We start from the raw sequence: 14502 nt of genomic DNA, 5'->3' as shown, positions 1-14502 counted from the left end.
CATCCCACTCCTCCACCATCCATCCCCCAAGAAGGTTTCTGTTTCACTCACCAGAATGTTCCATTTCTGCCCATAAATATCATCAAAGATGCATTTGACAATTAAAGCTGTGTATTATTGTCAAAGTTTCTCTTCTAGGCAATCATCGTGTTAGAAAAACAAATGAAAATGCCTGCAATACTCTGAAAAATGGGTGCAAGTCATCAGAAAAACCACAAGAAGATGCCATGTTTCTAAAGGTGTCATCAGAAAAACCGTAAGAAGATGTCATCCGCTTTAAAGCATCACAGAGTTTTCAATCGTGCTTGCTCATCCCATGGTTGAAAGAGAAAGAATTTTTAAGGGCTTCAAAAAGTGGTGACATCACAGCCTTTAATTTATTTTTACAATTCCCTGGGTCTACAGTGTGTTAAACATGTATTAAACATGAGAGGCTTCTCCTGGCCAGCCTGTTTTTCATGAGCCTGCCTCGCTGGACACTTGCTTAGGAACCACCTGTGAGGGGAGCAGCGCGGGGCCAGGTCTGTAGGCTTCTTCTTGAGCTGCTCTCCACTAAGCATGTACTCACTTTGGTGAGAATTTGACGAATATGATCTAGGAAGAAAGAAGCTGGTATTTAGGCTACACACCCTGAAGGGAGATAGCCAAAATCTCATGGGTCCCTGCTAATTTGTTCATGTGATTAATGAACCAATCAATACTTATTAACTGTAGTTACTGTTTTGGGGGCACCTACTCTGTGGCCAGCACTGTGCTGAAGTCCTGTTGCATCCTCAGAGCACCTCTGAGAAGTAGAAACCATCACCCCCCCCAACCCCCCAAGAAACAATAATGAACAGACCAGGAGTTGACTCCAGATCTCTTTTATCACAGGCCTTCCCTCGTGGCTCAGAGAGTAAAGAATCTGCCTGCAATGCAAGAGACCCAGGTTTGACCCCTGGGTCGGAAAGATCCCCTGGAGAAGGGAATGGCTACCCTCTTCTGTATTCTTGCCTGGAGAATCCCAGAAACAGAGGAGCCTGGTGGGTTACAATCCATGGAGTCTCAAAGAGTCAGATACAGCTGAGTAGCTAACACTTTTACTTTTTCTTTTAGCTTGCTCCTTGGAAGATACGCTAATACAAACCTAGACAGCAGTATTAAAAAGCAGAGACAGCATTTTGCCGACAAAAGTCCATGTAAGTCAAAGCTATGACAGGTCACGTACGAACGTGAGTTGGACCATAAAGAAGACTAAGAGCTGAAGAACTGATGCTTCCAACTGTGGTGCTCAAAAAGACTCCTGAGAGTCCCTTGGACTGCAAGGAGATCAAACCAGTCAATCCTAAAGGAAATCAACCCTTAATATTCATTGGAAGGACTGATGCTGAAGCTGAAGTGCCAGTACTCTGGCCACCTGGTGGGAAGAGCCAACTCATTGGAAAAGAGCCTGATTCTGGGAAAGATTGAAGGCAGGAGGAGAAGGGGGAGACAGAGGATGAGATGGTTGGATGGCATCACTGACTCAATGGACATGAGTTTAAGCAAGCTCTGGGAGTTGCTGACAGACAGGGAAGCCTGACATGCTGCAGTCCATGGGGTCGCAAAGAGTTGGACACGACTGAACAACTTAGCTTACATTCATGATCTCCTCGGGTGGAGGCAGGCACTCCATTCCTGGGGGAGCTGGTTTTATGTTTCTCGGGAATGTGGCCCTGAAACGAGCTCTGTTCCCCAGATCAATACTTTATGAGGCTGAAATCTGCAGATGAAAGGAGTTGGCGAGGCTGTGATGCTGCCTGCCAGGAAATCTGTGAAAACTATTTTCATCTTTGCTAAGAGGTAAAGTATTTGTGCCTTTAATAAGCATGGTGACTGAGACATGAGTGTGCTTATAAATAGCTGCACCAGAAATGTGCGCACACACCTCTTAAATAAGAGGAACGTGAGGCCTTCCAAGCACCTCTCGGATCCCCCAGCCCACGGTGGATGGAGTCAGAGCTGCCACCATGAACCTCCGGACAGTCTGCCTCTTCCGTAGCCTCGAGGCCTCACTAGGGGAGCCCCCGCCCTTCTTCTGTCATGACCACCCTCTCCCACCGCCCCCATGACAGCCGTGGCTATTTCAGACGGGCAGCAGCAGTGGCTCATGCACACAGAGCTGTGGGTTTCCCACCACAGGTCAGCTGCACCAGGGGTCTCTGGGCAGGGGGCAGGCATCACATGGAGCTGACCTCATAGCAGCAGGAGCACCGCCTGTCCACGCAAGACTCCCCCAGGGTCTTCTAAGCACCCCTGTTTCAATCACAGCATAAACACACCTCCAAACGTGACTGTCCAGTAACCGGTTAGGATAAAGCCATCATCCGACAGTCATCACCCAAGCACTCAGTTTGGGGAGCTCGGATTACAGGGACTATGAAACCAAAGTAGGACCTGAAAGACCCAGGACATTCCCCACCAACCTCCCCTCTTCACTGCAGAGTTAACAGCAATGGGAGACAAAACGTGTGTTGGCACCAGAAGCAGTTGTGTGACCAGATGCTCTGTGCTCAGCACCGCAGACCAAGACAGGGGTGACACAGACAGCCCTAAAGGCAGAGGGAGCTGAGGCCAGAAGAGGAGCTGGAACAGCAAATAAACACCATTCACCAAGAATACAGAGCTGTCTCAAATTTTGTGGGGGGGACGGCAGAGTCCCAGGGCACTTCTGGATGCATTTTTGGCATCCGGCGTCTGCTGCAGCACGTGCTCACACTGTCCCTTGGGGAGAGGCTAGGGTGAACATAATAAAGCAACCCCCCATCGGCCCTCGTCCACACCCAGAAATTAATCCTGTGATTCTTCATACGCAGTGGAGTACAGTGAGGAGGTGACATTAAGTCACCCCAAACCAAGTCACACACCTGCTTCCTGTACGCACAGCAGCCCAGACTCTCCCATAAACAAATCCACACTTGACACGCGTAGCGATGGGCTGTAGTTCAGACATGGACCCAGAGAATCTTCTGTGCGAGATTTTGATGGAAGATGTTTAGTGAACATTTTCCATGTATAAAGCATTATTAGAATATTCTTATAGGAGACATACATCCTAAACCACAAGTGGATTATGAAGAGTTTAATTATCTCACGTTTTAAATGTTATAAGGTATGATTATGCGTCATTCCTACAGGTTCCTACAGTTTGTTCTAGGATCTCCCCAGTTTCAGAGCGTCCCCTAAGGTCACCGGGGAGGGACCTTGGCTTTGCCTGTGTGAACAGTGAGGCAGGCCATGGGTCTCCAACAGCTAGGCCGGAGTGGGACAGGGCAGTCCTTTCCTCCACCCTCTCAGGTGGTTGCAAAAACCTTACAGGTAAGGCTCAATCAGTCATGGTCAATACTGCCCCAGGCCACCCAGCTGGGTCAGCTTTGTTTCGCTCCTCGGACAAACACGTCACTTCACGTCACTTCTTTTAGTAGCAGGAAGTTTCCATCATGGTCAACAGTAGTCTATTTCAGAATAAACTGATGATGAGGGAAGCACAGGCTGAGTTTCTTGGTTGCGGTGGTTTCTGCACAGAGCCCACACTTTCTCAAGCTCCGTCTCTCCTCCGGATCGGCCTCCCCGTGACCAGGGCTAGATTTCTGAGAAAGGCTGGACACAAGTCATTTGTGAACCGTAGTTGTCAGGAACAACAGTGCTTCAAAACACAGAAATAGCTCAGAACCCTGGACACAGGACTCAGGCAGGCATGGCAAGTCTCACCTGCCTGAGTGCTTGGCTTGCCTGTACAGAATAGAGAGAGAGAAAAGTAAGTCGGAATGTTCCTGCTGGTCCAGCGGCTAAGACTCCACCTCCCAGTGCGGGCAGTGCAGGTTCTAACCCTGGCCAGGGAACTAGATCCCACATGCCTCGGCCAAAAACCAAAACTGAAAACAGAAGCAATATTGTAACACAGTCAGTAAAGACTTTAAAAATGGTCCAAAAAAAAAACAAACCTTTAACAATAAGTAAATATATCTGAGAATAGGACCATAAAGAAGGCTGAAGGCCAAAGAATAGACGCTTTCAAACTGTGGTGCTGGAAAAGACTCTCGAGAATCCCTTGAACTGCAAGGAGATCAACCCAGTCTATCCCAAAGGAAATCAACCCTGAATATTCATTGGAAGGACCCATGTTGAAGCTGAAGCTCCAATACTTTGGCCACTTGATGTGAATAGCCGACTTATTGGAAAAGACCCTGATGCTGGGAAAGATTGAGGGCAGGAGGAGGAGGGGACGACAGAGGATGAGATGGTTGGATTGCATCACTGACTCAATGGACATGAGTTTGAGCAAACTCTGAGAGATGGTGAAGGACAGAGAAGCCTGGCTTGCTGCAGTCCATGGGGGTCACAAAGAGCTGGACATGACTTAGCAACTGAACAACAACAGATAAATATATAAAGGCAAGTTAAATATATTAATATATTTAAATCATCTAATTTACATTATTCTTGTCTCAATGTTTGAGTAGTCAACTACTCAGAGCAATGGATATTTGGCTTCTATTTGCTGAGATGATTAATCTAAACTTTATCATTTGAATTTTAGTTAAAACTTACAGATTGTTCTTTCCTTAACAGAGGAACATCATTAGTTTTTTCTTGCACTTAACTACAAGTTTGAGTCAGATAGAAATTTTCCTTCCATGAGGAACTGAGAATTGGAAGGGATCAAGGAAAAGGAGGATTTTTGTGTGCACATCAGAGAAAAGATTTCCTAACATAAAAAGCACTGATCTGTGAGAAATGAATGTTGGTGGCTTGATCTGTCTATTTCCAAAGGAAAGGAAAAAATGGTGGTCGCGTCTTTGGTCCAGGAGTTCCTCACATCAACCACCAGCTGTTCCTCTGCCCGGGACTTGGGCAAAAAAAAACCAACAATGATATGGTGATAAATAGTGTTTACTGAGCACTTACCATCTGCCAGGCACTCCAGGGAGATCCTCTTTTATTTTAATTTCTGCTGGAAAAAATTACAGAAGATTCTGTGATGGGCAGAAGAGACTACTGGTCATCGTTCCCATGGAATGCCCCCAATGCCTCTCAGGATGCTTGTCTTTGACTGGACAGGGCACGCTAGGGAGCTGATGGTCAGCTTGTGGAAAGTGGGCTTCAGCCCAGAAGCATGTGGAGCTCCATAACATCCAAAAAATGACTTTTCTTTTTACCACATTGATTACAATAAAGCAGGGGTCCCAACCTCTCGGATCTAATGCCTGATGATGTGACATGGAGCTGACGTAATAATAATAGAAATAAAGTACACAATAAATGTAATGCACTTGAATCATCCCCCCTCAACTCCCAGTCCATGGAAAAATTGTCTTCCATGAAACTGGTCTCTGGTGCCAAAAAGGCTGGGGACCACTGAAATACAGGACATGCTGTAGAGACGGAGTTTGACGTCCTCAGCACTCTTCAGTATAAACATATTTCTTATCATGTGAGGTCTCCATGACATGTAGAGGCCCCTTTGATATGGCGTAGCCATCACAATCACTGGGAAACAGGCACCAAAAGAGTAGGTGAGAGGCCAGAGGTCACCAGCAAGGTTAAGGATGAAATCAGGTTTAAAAGTGAAAGTTTCCACTCTGTTAGTCACAGCTCCCCCTGAAACTCCAGAACATCCTGTAAGACCTTGTTGTGTCTACCTTCAAAGTGAGTTTCTATCATTAGCAAGTGCGGAAACCGTCTGAGTAACATCACAGGATTCAATTGTGCAGTTTTGATTGTTTGGGTCTAGAAACGTAGGTATTGCTTCCAGTGTCAGGAAATATGTTCAGTGTTCCCCTCAAGTTAACTCTGTGCTGTGCTGTGCTCAATCATGTCTGACTCTTTGCCACCCCACGGACTGTAGCCTGCCAGGCTCCTCTGTCCAACGGGATTCTCCAGGCAAGAATACTGGAGTAGGTTGCCATGCCTTCCTCCAGGGGATCTTCCCAACCCAGGGATCGAACCCAGGTCTCCTGCATTGCAGTAGGATTCTTTACCTTCTGAGCCACCAGGGAAGCCCTGGTGGGGCCAACCCTTAAGCCTCCAGTGGGTTCCTCATTCACTGCTTATGTCACTTCTGTGGGAGCCCCAGGTAGGATGTATTGACAAGACTCTGCACACTATGACTTCACTTCCTCTGAGTGATCAGCATTTATGGTCATTAGTGTCCCTGCCTCAGCTGATGTCTGGGACATCTCTTCATCCACACAAGGGAGCCTGGGGTGGGCGGTAAGGATATCATTTGAACAGAGAACCAAGCCTGCAGCATTTAATGCAATGCTTTAGCAATGAAGTTAGAACATTTGTGTGGCTATTCCCACATGTATGGGCTTCCCGGATCATAAAGAATCAGCCTGCAATGTAGGAGACCTGGGTTCGATTGCTGGGTCGGGAAGATTCCCTGGAGAAGGGAATGACAATCCACCCTAGTATTCTTACCTGAAGAATTTCACGGATGAAGGCCCCTGGTGGGCTACAGTCCATGGGGTCACAAAGAGTCAGACACAACTGAACAACCAACACTTTCACTTTCCCACGTGTCAGGAAGGGAAGGCAGGCTATGCACGTGGCTTCTGTGGGGGAGACACATCCTCGCCCATAGACGGCGCACAACGCTGTCCTCAGGACAGGGCTGATCCAGCAGTTCACCAGAGCCAGGGACCAGGCCGTCCAGCCCTGAGCTGGCAACAGAACAAACAAACCCTGCCGCCTTGGGAATCTTGCTACAGGAGCTCCAGGCACCAAACCAAGGAGCGAGCTCCTCCGACCATTGTGTTCAGGCCTCTCAGAGCAAAGATCGGTTTGGGGCAAAAGGAAGTTTTGAACTTAACAGGATTTTCCTGAACATACAAAACTGGAACAACCTGACAGGCTGGGAGCAACTAACCAGCCGCATACAACCCTTCGGGGCAGCAAGGTGGGTGCACGGGGCCAGTTCGTCTGGGCCTGCAGTGGTGCCGACTTTAAACCTGCAGGTAGAAAGCCAGCCCCCGACAGTGACCACGAGGCTGGGACAAGAGGAGGGGGTGGGGGATGGATTAAAGCCAGCGCACCAGTACCCCGATGTGCGCCTTCCGAGCTCTGACACTTTGATGGGAAGAATCTGCTACAGGACTTGGAAGTTCCAAGGCTCACCCTGCAGGGCACAGGGAAAGAGCAAGGAGGTCAAAGTGAGTAATTACCTGTTATTGATGTATTACATTTAAAGACCCTGGCTAGGGATTAAAGACACTCTCAAGGCCGTTAACAGGCTGCAGTAAACAAGTCAAGTTTCAGACAGGAGGAGGAAGAAAGAATTTCTCAAGGATTTCCTCCGCCCTCCTGGAACCCTTGTAGGCAAGGCCAAGTGTGTGCGCGTGTGCATTGCACAGAGGGGCATGTTTCCACCAAGGAAAGAAATCACCACAGACGGAGGAGCTCTGTCTTCGTCCCCGAGTCAAGTCCCATGAGAGTTTTACTCTCGTTCAAGACTTTGTCTTGTTAATGGTTAGATGCCTGGCACCTCAGATGGGGGGGCAGTCAGTAGGTGCACAGTGAACTTGGCTACTCGATTGGCGGGTTGGCTGGTTGAATTCAGTTTCTCTCTTCTTTATGCTTTCAGTGAAAAAAAAAAAAAAAAGGCTTTGTTACTGAAGTTACTGGTAGCCCATCAGACCCAGAGCCGCTTTCCGGGGACCAGCCTGGAGATGGGAGCATTTCTCCCTGGCCACGTCCCCTGGGTGCCTCCTGGGGGGCGCACTTGACGATACCCTGTCTCTTTTTCTGTTTCCCCTTCTGTGGTAGCAGGTCTTCTGATCTCTCAGCTGAGGACTATTATTCTAATGAAAAACACTTCCAGGAAATCAGTCCAAGACAGACTTAATTTGATGTGGAAAAGAATTTCCAACGCACGTTACGTCCATCGGAAATTAAGATCAGCCTTAGCTTTCAAGTACCCAGATCTGAAGATGCCACAGAGCTTTGAAGGAAACGGGGAGGAGTGCTTTTCTGTGTGTGTGTGTGTTTTTTTTTTTTTTTAAGGGGAGAAAAATGAAGAAGAAAAACGAGAGCCTGGGGTGGAAAAGAATCATGATCAACATAATTACAACCTGCGGATGCCAGTGCCTGCCCCGCACTGAAGTCAAGTGGGTCACGTGGGCCTCCGGGGAGCTGCCGGACAGTCTAGCCTACCCAGGAAGCATCCACCTGCCCCCGGGAGGTCAGCTTTTCCCATCCACACTGCTCAGGAACCCTCAGCCTGTTGGGCTCCAGCACACACTCTGAACCAAGAGTCAAGGCCTCCCCGCCGCCTCCACCCCATTTTCCACGTGCAGCTTCCACACGTGTCCTGGGTCCTCCACACCACGTTCCACAGCCAGGCCCTCTAAAGCGTGTCACCAGGGAACACTCACACAGCCCACAGCCAGCCTCTCTGCCCCCTCCACAAAGAAGGGATGCTGCTGCTGCTGCTAAGTCGCTTCAGTCGTGTCCAACTCTGTGCGACCCCATAGACAGCAGCTCACCAGGCTCCCCATCCCTGGGATTCTCCAGGCAAGAACACTGGAGTGGGTTGCCATTTCCTTCTCCAATGCATAGAAGTGAAAAGTGAAAGTGAAGACACTCAGTCGTGTTTGACTCTTAGCGATCCCATGGACTGCAGCCTACCAGGCTCCTCCGTCCATGGGATTGTCCAGGCAAGGGTACTGGAGTGGGGTGCCATTGGCTTCTCCAAAAAGAAGGGGTAAACTCCCACATTTGTAGAGTGAAAAGGGGCTTACCAATTTGGCACCTGAGTCCCAGGGAAATAAAAAGTTCTCTCCACGTATTATTAATAAGATGCCTCTCATGGCTCAGCATTGAGACCCACCTCCAGATCCTCCTTGGGGCTGGACTTGGAGGCTGCAGTGCCACCAGGCCTGACTCCTGCCCTGGAACCGCCCCCTCACAGGTGTGCAGAAGCACACTAGGAACCATAATGGTAACTGTCACCCCTCCATTTACATATTTTTTTATTCTGGTGAAATATATATATAATTAGCTGTTTCAACCATTAATTACATTCACAGTACTGTGCAACCATCAGCACAATGTGTTTCCAAAATTCCCATCATCCCAGACAGAAACTCTGTCCCCCTTCAGCGATAACTCCCCTCTCTTCTCTCCCCCCAGCCCCTGGAAACCTCTACTTTCTGTCTCTATGAATTTGCCTCTTCTGAATATTTCATGTAAGTGGACTCCTATTTGTGGTTTTGACTCTGGTTTATTTCACTGAGCATAACGTTGTTAAGGTTTATCTGTGTTTTCATTCTATGTACTGTGGAATTATGTTCCATCGTATATGTGTGCATGCTCAGTCATGTCCGACTCTTTATGACCCCATGGACTGTAGCCCGTCAGGCTCCTCTGACCATGAGATTCTCCAGGAAAGAATACTGGAGTGGGTTGCCACTTCCTTCTCCAGGGGGTCTTCCCAACCCAGGGATCGAACCCTCATCTCCTGAACTGCAGGTGGGTTCTTTACCACTGAGCTACCTGGGAAACCCCTCTATTGCATATGTATACCGTATTTTATTTATCCATCCATCCATCAATGGGCATCTGGGCTGCTTGCGTCTCCTGGCTGCTGTGAACATGCCTGTTGGAGCCCCTGTGTCAGTTCCTTCGGGTAAAAGCCTAGGGGGTGGGGTGTTGCCAGGTCACCCCTTCACTTATATTTGATGAATGAATGAGTGAGGGTTTCCAGCAGCCTCGTGGATTTGGGCACAGACCCCAGGATGTAGCACAGCCGGGGAACTCTGTGTAGCCAACGCCATGTGCAACGGTTGCCCTAGGGCTGAGGGGTGGGGACCCTCCTCGAACCCCATCGTCTCCATCTTCTCAATGCACTCACTCCCAGCTTGACAAGCTACCAGGAACAGGATAAGATATGACTGGTTCCCAAACTCTCCTGGTCCCTGACACCCAGGATGGTTCACCCAGAGAGGCAAACACCCTCCACGGCCTGCCAAGAAAGTGGCCCTAACGCCACCCTTTCTCAGTCACTCCAGAAAGATTTCAAGGTAAGAGATTTGTGCTTTTCAGGGAAAATCCACTCTAATACATTAGACTAACCTTCAGTGTTTGATCTTGAACACCTCTGACCCCCTCATGATCAACACGGACACAGTTCCTGGAGGAGGAATTTTCAGAGAACCTGAGAACACAGGGGGCTGACATCAATCTCAGACAGAGACTGATAGACCCCCTTGGGGTGGGGGTGGAGACAGGGGGCAGGTCTCCAGGGCAATGTCAGCCTTGAGAGAAAGATGCAGGAGTCATTGGCATACAGGATGAGGTGGCCCAGCCTGGGCAACAGCTTGAGAGGAAAAGACCAAGAGCTGAATTCTGAGAAATTCTGACATTTAAGAGATGAGTTAGCAGAGTTAGAAGGACAGCAAAATATCACAGAGGTCAAGGGAAGCAGTCCAAGTTGCTGATAACCAGCACCCAGTCCCCCCAAGTCCTGGGCACATGAAGGGTCCCCCCTGGATCTGACAGCTCCTGGGACCATGAGGTCTCATACATCTCAGGGAGCAGTGATCATATGTGAACTGGATGGGGCATGTTTGGCACATTTGGAACAGAGGCCATATACACAGGAGACAGATGCCTACTGCGTAAGTAAATGCAGAAATAAACACTTGGAGAAAAGCAGTTAGAACCATCTATCACTGCTGAGTACATGACCCGCTGTGCTGAGACTGGAAGATGAGCAAGTTCACAACTGCTCAGCAGTTACAGGACAGCTTTGAGTAGAAACACTGTTTACTGATGTAACTGTGAAGCAGTCCGTGATTGTAATAAATGCAATAAATCCATCATTAAATGCACTACTACAAGGTGATTAGAAGATACCAGACATTGAAAATCTGATGATCTGAAACACTAGAACTTGCTCTCACTCAAGCAGAGATTAATCTTTCTCACCTAAAGCTAAAGGCAATACCAAGAGTCTGAACACTTTTGTTGTTGTTGTTCAACAGTCGTGTCTGACTTTTTGCAAACCCATAGACTGCAGCACACTTGGCTTCCCGGTCCTTCTCTATCTCCCAGAGTTTGCTCAAATTCACGTCCATTGAGTTGGTGGATGCTATCCAACCGTCTCATCCTCTGCCTCCTGCTTCTCCTTTTGCCCTCCATCCTTCCCAGCATCAGGGTCTTTTCCAGTGGGGTAATCTTATGTTAGCAAACACAAAAGATGATGGCGATGCAGAGGGCTCTGGGAGAACCACACAAGCCAGGGGCCAGTTCACCACAGGCCAGTAAACCCAGAGCCCACCCACAACCCGTTGTTGTGGACAACCAGGAGCTACCATGGACCCTACTCTCGCACTGGAGGCGGGGAGAAATGAAACAAAGTGAAAAAAAATCGTCCGCATCAGTTCAGTCGCTCAGTTGTGTCCAACTCTTTGCGACCCCATGAATCGCAGCACACCAGGCCTCCCTGTCCATCACCAACTCCTGGAGTTCACTCAGACTCATGTCCATCGAGTCAGTGATGCCATCCAGACATCTCATCCCCTGTCATCCCCTTCTCCTCCTGCCCCCAATCCCTCCCAGCATCAGGGTCTTTTCCAATGAGTCAACTCTTCGCATGAGGTGGCCAAAGTATTGGAGTTTCAGCTTTAGCATCAGTCCTTCCAAAGAACACCCAGGACTGATCTCCTTCAGAATGGACTTGTTGGATCTCCTTGCAGTCCAAGGGACTCTCAAGAGTCTTCTCCAACACCACAGTTCAAAAGCATCAATTCTTTGGCGCTCAGCTTTCTTCACATCCATACATGACCACTGGAAAAACCATAGCCTTGACTAGATGGACCTTTGTTGGCAAAGTAATGTCTCTGCTTTTGAATATGCTATCTAGGTTGGTCATAACAGGACACAAATCCTCACGTGTGGTGCCCTGGTTTAATTCAGAGTGGCCCTCGCTGATAACCAGGGCCTCACTGGGAACCCTGAAACTTGGGCAGACAGACCCACTGTGGGGTTCAACACCCCTGTCATTTCAAAAAAGGTGTGGGCACAGGTAACGCAAACTGTTTGCCCTCCAAACTGCGCTGGGCACACTCTGCCCATCTGACCCGTACAACTTCCCACAGCTGGGTGTTAGCTTAGTGGCACACAGCAAAAGAAAATACTCCCAACGGTGAAATGGCTTGGTCATCAGCAAGGGTCTCTGTGCAGCAGATTTCCATTTCCTCCATGTGGCGGGACTACCATCCTTGTTCAAACTCCCCCGTGCTGCTAAGACCAGACCTGCTCAGAGAGTCACTTGGCAAAGATAAGGACTTGGACACTTGCCAGTAATGAAGTGTTTCCACCCAGGATTCTGGAGGGGATGCAAAGTTGTGACCCCCTCCTCTGGCCCCCTCTATGCCCAAGACTGTTCTCTGAGTCAAGCATGTGGCTTGACGGCACCTGGTACCCACAGGCAACCCTGACTGATGGAACAGAATTGTCTCCTGCTGGATTTCTTTCTTGCCTGTGACCCGAAGATACCTTCATCAGACTCTTTATGGTCATGGATCTTAATCTCCCTTGTGTCAGAAATTGCACCCAAGGCTGCAAGAGCAAGCTAAGTGCACAGCATCCTGCTTTATGTGGCATTTTCCACTGATGTCTGTAAAATTCAAATCCAAAATTTAGCTTCCATCTTTAGGATCATTAAGCATTTTCATCTGAGTTTTTTTTTTTTTTTTAACTTGGTGCTTTTAAGAAAGAAAAAATTTTAAATGTGCTTGTGTACAGGGCAAGGGATTTGAATGATGTTTCTGGTGATTATCCCACTTAATCAGCAACCCCAAACCCCCGAGCACCTCATGCATTGCTGAACCATGTGTTTGCAATCGGCAGCTGCTCTATGAGCCCGGCCAGAGCACGTGTTTGGCTTTTGAATTCAATTTCAGCAACCTTGAGAAGGCTCAGCAGAGCCCAGCAGGAATGTGAAGGGTGTTTGCTTAATTCAGGTTCCATAGAAGCCAGACAGTGTCCACCACATCCACTCTGGGATGCCCACTCGCACATGTGCAGCTGTCACACTTGATTCTGGGCCTCCAAGGCATGTGTGTGTAAGGGGCAGAGGACGAGAAGGTCCACAGCCTGTTTGACCGAAGGCCCGTTGGGCAGTGTAAAACACCTGGACATCTGCGCTAAACACCGGAGAGCCCTGCTGGGCTGCAGGTTCTAATCGGCCAGAGTCTGATCAAGGGCTCACTGTTGGGCTGTCTCTCATATCCTCTGACATCTGGAGGGAAAGGCGGAGGGAGTATGTTCCACTGGTCCCAAGCGCCAGATACGTGCCATCACCCAGCAGTAGTGTCCAGACGCCGACGATCCCCTACGTTCCTCCAAGCGAGTCTTTCCCCAAAGCCTTCTTGCAAGTCAGATGAAGAAGTCTAATCAGGGCTTCCTCACCCGGGCACTTTCGGCCACCACAACCATTTAGAAGAGGCCGGGTACAAATAAGGAAGTGTTTTATTGTGAGACTCAGGAATTTTCTAATTATAACTCTGTTTTTAAATAGACTTTATTACACAGATGTGAATGTGGGAGTGTTTACCTGAGGTGTGTGTGTTTGCATGTGTGTGTGTGTGTACATGTATGTGTTGGCAAGAGCCTAGATTTCAAAACAAGGCTCCCAGTCATCATGAATCTGAAAAACTTTGCAGAAATACAGATCCCTATTCCCAAACTGGATCCATGGAACCAAAATCTCCAGTTCTGGAACCAGGAGTCAGTATTTCTAAAATGCAGGCAGCGGGTTCTGCCATCAGAGCACAGAATGGCGCCTGGGAACAGGAAGCAGGGACTAAATGATGGCAACACTGTCGCTGACTCTAACACCAACGGTTAACGTTTCCTGAACTCTGGCCAGGTGCCAGGCACAGTTCTCAGAACCTGATAGACACCCGTTTAACTGGTATGAGCTCCACATCACGGAGGTATTACACTATAGCATTTCCACTTTAAAACTGAGGGAATGGGAACTCAAACACAAAACTGACAAGTGGCAAAGTTGAGCCTCAGAGATCATGGTCTGAAGAGCTGGTTCTCATTAAACTACGAGCTCCAGGCAGACATCTGTCCCCACGCCCCCCTGGTCTCCAGTTGATTGGGACTGAATCGGGAGATTAATCTCTCCTCTGATCTGAACCCGCCTATTTGTTTTGCAGATGAGGAAGTTTTGAACTAGAGAGAGTGAGTAAGCGACTCTTCTGGGAACACCCAGATGAGAACTTAGATTTCCTAGTTTGATCAGAGCTCTTATGAAAGCACCAAGCGTCTGGTCTCATGACTGTGCTCCCTCCATGATATAAACACTAACAAGTCCCCTACCCTACAAAGATAGACACACTTAATGGTGCTCAGTGAATTTTCTGTAAGCTCTAGCCTTAAGGATCTCTGGAACTAAGACTCCTGTAACCCTTATAGTGTTCTGGGGTTGGCTGGCTGGTCAGTTTGTTTGTTTAGGGATCCAGATAA

The 14502-nt window shown here is 48.5% G+C and overlaps 1 long non-coding RNA gene across 3 annotated transcripts in view; it reads right to left on the bottom strand.

Moving 5' to 3' along the window:
• Window positions 1-3352: 3352 nt before the first annotated feature.
• LOC133237651 (uncharacterized) overlaps window positions 3353-14502 on the bottom strand; it is a 44774-nt gene continuing 33624 nt past the window's right edge. For all 3 annotated transcript variants that reach the window (XR_009733285.1, XR_009733286.1, XR_009733287.1), the window contains 2 exons: window positions 4927-5244; window positions 3353-3750 (listed from right to left, as the gene is read on the bottom strand). This is a non-coding gene — a long non-coding RNA (uncharacterized LOC133237651). The remainder of the gene's footprint in view (window positions 3751-4926; window positions 5245-14502) is intronic.

This window comes from Bos javanicus, chromosome 24 (assembly GCF_032452875.1).
Source record: "Bos javanicus breed banteng chromosome 24, ARS-OSU_banteng_1.0, whole genome shotgun sequence".
NCBI lineage: Eukaryota > Metazoa > Chordata > Mammalia > Artiodactyla > Bovidae > Bos > Bos javanicus.
The sequence above is the reverse complement of the archived record's forward strand: the minus strand, read 5'-3'. Positions and strand labels throughout refer to the sequence as shown.